Consider the following 6,000-nt stretch of genomic DNA (forward strand, 5'->3'; position numbering starts at 1 on the left):
CTGTTGGTGGGAATGCAAACTAGTACAACCGCTATGGAGAACAGTATGGAGATTCTTTAAAAAACTGGAAATAGAACTGCCGTATGACCCAGCAATCACACTCCTGGGCATACACACCTAGGAAACCAGAATTGAAAGAGACACATGTACTCCAATGTTCATCGCAGCATTGTTCATAATAGCCAGGACATGGAAGCAACCTAGATGTCCATCTGCAGACGAATGGATAAGAAAGCTGTGGTACATATACACAATGGAGTATTACTCAGCCATTAAAAAGAATGCATTTGAATCAGTTTTAATGAGGTGGATGAAACTGGAGCCTATTATACAGAGTGAAGTAAGCCAGAAAGAAAAACACCAATACAGTATACTAACGCATATATATGGAATTTAGAAAGATGGTAATGATAACCCAGTATACGAGACAGCAAAAGAGACACAAATATATAGAACAGTCTTTTGGACTCTGTGGGAAAGGGCGAGGGTGGGATGATTTGGAAGAATGGCATTGAAACATGTATATTATCATATGTGAAACGAATCACCGGCCCAGGTTCGAAGCATGATACAGGATGCTCAGGGCTGGTGTATGGGATGAACCAGAGGGATGGGATGGGGAGGGAGGTGGGAGGGGGGTTCAAGATGGGGAGCACAAGTACACCCGGGGCAGATTCATGTCAATATATGGCAAAACCAATACAATAATGTAAAGTAATTAGTCTCCAATTAAAATAAATAAAATAATAAATAAATAAAGGATAAAACAATTTATAAGTCAGAACATCAACAAAAAGCTTATAAGCAAAAAAAAAAAAAGGCTGTCATCAAAAAGTCTATAAATAATAAATGCTGGAGAGGATGGGGAGAAAAGGGAACCTTATTACATTCTTGGTGAGAACTGCTAGTCTTTTTAAGTGGTCTCTCCATCTCCAGTTTTCTATAAATGTACTCAGGCATATGAAAGTCTGACAGATTTGTCTACTAAAAATATTTTTCTATCATGTCTTCACTTATTCACAGTTTGCTAATATGATTTCCCATTAAAAAAATGCCTGGAATTCAATGTCTAATAATTTGACCTTAAATTTTCATCCAGATTTATTTTGTGTTACCTCAACACAATCCCAGATCAGGCTCCTCAGAGTACCTTGTAGGTGTCAAACTCAGTCATGACACAATATGTTTCTCACATTATTTCTGTGACTAGAATTGAATTTAAACAATGTATATTTACCACTTACTATGTGCAGAAAAAGTTCGTTCAGCATGGTTCCATATTCTAGATATTCCTTTAGACCTATCTCATTTTATCTTCTCTGTGACACTTTCTCCATTCATCCCAGCCCGGTTTTTTTTCTAAATGCCTTTGCCATTAAAAACATAACACTGGTTTAACACTTCATACTTTTATATTCTGTCATTCTTTTTAAAAAGATTAATTTATTTTAATTGGAGGATAACTACTTTATAATATTGTGATGATATTTGCCATACATCAACATGAATCAGCCACAGGTATACATGTGTCCTCCCCATCCTGAAACCCCCTCCCATCTCCCTCCCCACCCTATCCCTCTGGGTTGTCCCAGAGCACCGGCTTTGGGTGCCCTGCTTTATGAATCGAATTTGCACTGGTCATCTATTTTACATGTGGCAATGTACATGTTTCAGTGCTATTCTCTCAAACCATCCCACCCTCGCCTTCTGCCACTGAATCCAAAAGTCTCTTCTTTACATCTGTGTCTCCTTTGCTGCCCTGCATGTGGGATCGTTGGTGCCATCTTTCTAAATTCCATATATCTCCCCACCAACATGGTAATTTCCCGAAAGGCAGGAACTATGTGTAATTTTACTTTGTGGTACATATTGTATTGAGCTTAACTGAAGATTGTTTAACTGAATTACAAGAGATTTGAGCTATTTTAATAAGAACATAAAAGTAACAAAATAGATCAGAATAGTGGTCCATGCAGAGCTATCTGTTACTTGGGAGATTATGATAGATACTCTTCATGGCATCAGATCCACAAGGTTTAATACATATCTTAAGGATCAGTGCTGTTCCTTTTATCTCTTATTATTAATAAGTAGTACTACAAAGGAAAATTTATAATTTTCAGCACCACGGGAGAATTTTGCTGTTATCCCAGATAAATAGTTCCTAAAAAATCAAAAGCTTGACTAAGGATAGGAGAGAAAAGAGAGTAGAAAATGAAACTGATGATTCTGGGCTAGGAAGACACCTAAATGCTGAATTCGCACTGGACTCAACCTGCAAACTTTCTTTAACCTATCATTCTATTAAATAGCTCTGCATGGACTGCTATTCTGATATATTTTGTTACTTTTATGTTCTTATTAAAATAGCTCAAATCTCTTGTAATTCAGTTAAACAATCTTCAATTAAGCTCAATATAACATGTACCACAAAGTAAAATTATACGTAGTTCCTGCCTTTTGGGAGATTACCATGTTGGTGGGGAGATATATGGAATTCAGAAAGACGGCACCAACGATCCCACATGCAGGGCAGCAAAAGAGACACAGATGTAAAGAAGAGACTTTTGGATTCAGTGGCAGAAGGCGAGGGTGGGATGGTTTGAGAGAATAGCACTGAAACATGTACATTGCCACATGTAAAATAGATGACCAGTGCAAATTCGATTCATGAAGCAGGGCACCCAAAGCCGGTGCTCTGGGACAACCCAGAGGGATAGGGTGGGGAGGGAGGTGGGAGGGGGGTTCAGGATAGGGGGGGACACATGTATACCTGTGACTGATTCAAGTTGATGTATGGCAAATTCACCTAAATACTGAATGCGCACTGAACTCAACCTGCAAACTTTCTTTAAACTACCATTCTATTGCTTCCCTTGTGGCTCAGCTGGTAGAGAATCTGCCTGGGTTTCTTTTCCAATGTGGGAGACCTGGGTTCAATCCCTGGGTTTGAAAGATCCCCGGGAGAAGGGAAAGGCTACCCACTCCAGTATTCTGGCCTAGAGAACTCCATGGACTGTATAGTCCATGGGATCGCAAAGAGTTGGACACTACTTTCACTTCACTTCACCATTCTATTTGGGTTCATGGGCTGATTTATTTCATTTGCAGGAAGGGACTCGCTAGTATAGTCATTTAAATATCATGGGGACTTGGGGAACATTTTTTATTAAGGGAATAGATGTAAATATAGTACTTTAGGTTGTTTACTTACAGTGTAAACACAGACTGCTTTTAGTTCTAATTGAACAATTACTACTAAAACAGCAACAGAAAGTTTTCGGAATAATTTAAATAGATACCATAAACTTTATCTTGTTGTAGTAGAGATTATAAATTTAAAATTATCTGGAAACAAATTTCACCAACATATTTGAAATGCAATGCTATCTAAACTCTAAGTTTAGTTACATTTTGTTTTTCTTTTAATAATAGCCTGAAAAATCCTTTTTCTAGATTTAAAAATAATCAGAGGATTGGAAGGCAGAACCACTGAATTCAAATTATTTTTTGTTTTTGTTTTTTAGCTATAGATGGAATCCAGCAATTCATTTGTTTACTTTTGAAAACAACTCTTTGCTTCTAAGTAGAAGGAAGCTCCTGGCCAAAGATTTTGATTAAAATATATGAAGTGGTAGGCCTGTTTAAACCTGGTATAAGTCAGATATGTCCAAGCTACTAAATCATCTAATTTCCTTATATTCATTTATAATTGTGAGAGCTTTCTATTTGCAATTTCTAGTCAGAACTTGCCGATTCTAGCTGTGTGGCAAGTTTCCAGAAAATTTCTTAACCCCTTTGAATTTATTATTTTGCAAAATGGAAATAATATGGAAATAACACTTACCTGTTTAAATTGCAGAATATTGATAGATTCAAGTAGGATAATGAATATGAAACTACCTTGTGAAGATACGAAATCAGTCTTCCCTAGTGGGTTTACCTTCAGCAGTCACTGTATATTTTATTTGTACATTAAAAGAAACTGCTACTACAGTTTAGAGAAACTCCATTGATCCCTTAATAAAGAATTAAAAAATATCCCTTACTTTTTTCACTTGATTGCAAAGGTGCTGGAGGCTTGGGGAGTGTCCCCTCTGTATTTTGCCACATTGAACCCCTAACAGAAGCACTGAGCAATACTTGTTGACTGACTGATTAGATTATTGAATCTCTGTCCAATAAATAAAGTAGAAAGAATCATACTAGCAGCCCAATTTAAAGCAGACAAGGCAAATTATTTATCCTCAAACTCCTGGGAATTTGCTAAAATCTACCCTCAGCAGAATGCCTGGTTCTAGCACTGAAAAAAACATTGAATCTGCTTACCTGTTAACTTCAAGTTTGACAATTTAGGGTCTTTTGCATTCACTCTCAGAAGCAAGCTCCAGCTCTTCAGTAAATCCAATCTATCCATCCCTTAGAAAGCTAATCATTGTTGGTCAGCTGCACAGTTAATCTGAATACCCTGGAGGTCCTGAAAGTAAACACCATTCACAGTGTACCTGCTCTTTTAGGCAAACTTCTTTGAAAAGATGAGTTGCTGCTATTTTCAAGAGGAGAGGAGGGCAGGGCACATATGCTAGCCAATGTATACAAATTCTTCTTCCTCTTTCAGATCAGTCCTCAAGCAGTTTAAAACACGCCTCAATTTGGCTACTCTGGTTCAAAGTGGGGGGAGGGGAAGGCAGAAGGAGAGAAGAATAGAAACTGGACTTGCAGGTTGTTGTGTGTATTAATGAACTTTTATCCCTAGCTCCAGCGACGGAATCCTCAGGAAATCACACAACTGCCCTGAGATTGGAAGCAGGAAGGAGTATACTCTGTCCAGTTTAGTTGTCTCTGATTTGTATGATTTGGGGGAGTGGTTAGACTATTTGTAGGTGGAGAAATATAATCCTACCAGTACATGTTAATGTAACTGTCAACATGTGAAACCTGATCTTAGGCAAGATAAATTTCACATCTCTCTCTCACTGACAATTATGGCTCTATATGCATTCTAAGAATCCTTCTCCTTTCGGGTGACTTATGTCCTGAAAAATAAATGTCTTATGTTGAATTTGGTTTCTCAAAATCCCCACAACAATACATTACCTCCGTTGAATTAAAAATGATTTTTTTTCTTTCTGTCACACTAAGAGTGGTCTGGAATGACTGGGTTTCCTGTCTGTGGGCCTGTGTTAGGAATTTAGAAGGAATTTGTCTTTGGCCAGGAATTTGTCTTTGACCAGGCTCTGGGATATTGGAGCTTTGGGATGCTCTGTCTGCTTCTGGATAAAGGGATATAGCAGTCTGTTATGTGTTGACTGGAACTCGGGGCAGCACCTTGATGTTATGAACCAAATGAATAATAATACCCTAATGTGAGTTGGTTACTTATATTGAGTTATATTAAGATATTTCATCTGGGGATGGCATAAATATGTTCATATTAATACTTTGAAAACATAGCCCTATAACTAATAACTAATTTGTGTACTCAGTAAATCAGGAAACTAGCAACAGCCCTCTGGCCTGCTACCTACTGCAGGAACGAAGGCTTGAACTTTGCATCTGTATGTGCCAGCATTACCTCACAGCCAACCTGGAGGCAGGGCTTTAAGGTTTCTTAAATAGTCATCTCCTTTCATAGTATTCTTGGTTGTGGTATTAGTTGGGGGGAAAAGTCATTCAAACAAATTAAAGAAGAAGATAACATTTGGATTCAAGATCAGACTCTAATCCTTTCCTGGAAAGTTTTGCTAACTGAAGTGATATTAGAAATAGAATTTCTTCAACTGAGTTTGGATCCCCATAGATCTAGGGGAAACTTCATAAGAAAGACAGAGGATAAGTTACCACTTTGCCTCCGATCTGGACTGTTACAGCCATTTTCAACTATGGTGGAAGCGTAGTACATACTCAGGTAAGGAGGGAAAAAGAAAGAGGCAAAATCTTTCAAGAGGACATCACAATAACTGTGGCAGAGATGGGATGCACTGTTGTGCCTCTGTGTAC

The 6,000-nt window shown here is 37.9% G+C and overlaps 1 protein-coding gene across 1 annotated transcript in view; it reads right to left on the bottom strand.

Moving 5' to 3' along the window:
* CYSLTR1 (cysteinyl leukotriene receptor 1) overlaps positions 1-4,716 on the bottom strand; it is a 43,561-nt gene extending 38,845 nt beyond the window's left edge. The window contains exon 1 of the mRNA XM_055438369.2: positions 4,330-4,716. The gene's annotated coding sequence lies outside the window, so the exon portion shown is untranslated. The remainder of the gene's footprint in view (positions 1-4,329) is intronic.
* Positions 4,717-6,000: the final 1,284 nt, after the last annotated feature.

This window comes from Moschus berezovskii, chromosome X (genome assembly GCF_049115385.1).
Source record: "Moschus berezovskii isolate FMDL1 chromosome X, NW_MosBer_1.0, whole genome shotgun sequence".
NCBI lineage: Eukaryota > Metazoa > Chordata > Mammalia > Artiodactyla > Moschidae > Moschus > Moschus berezovskii.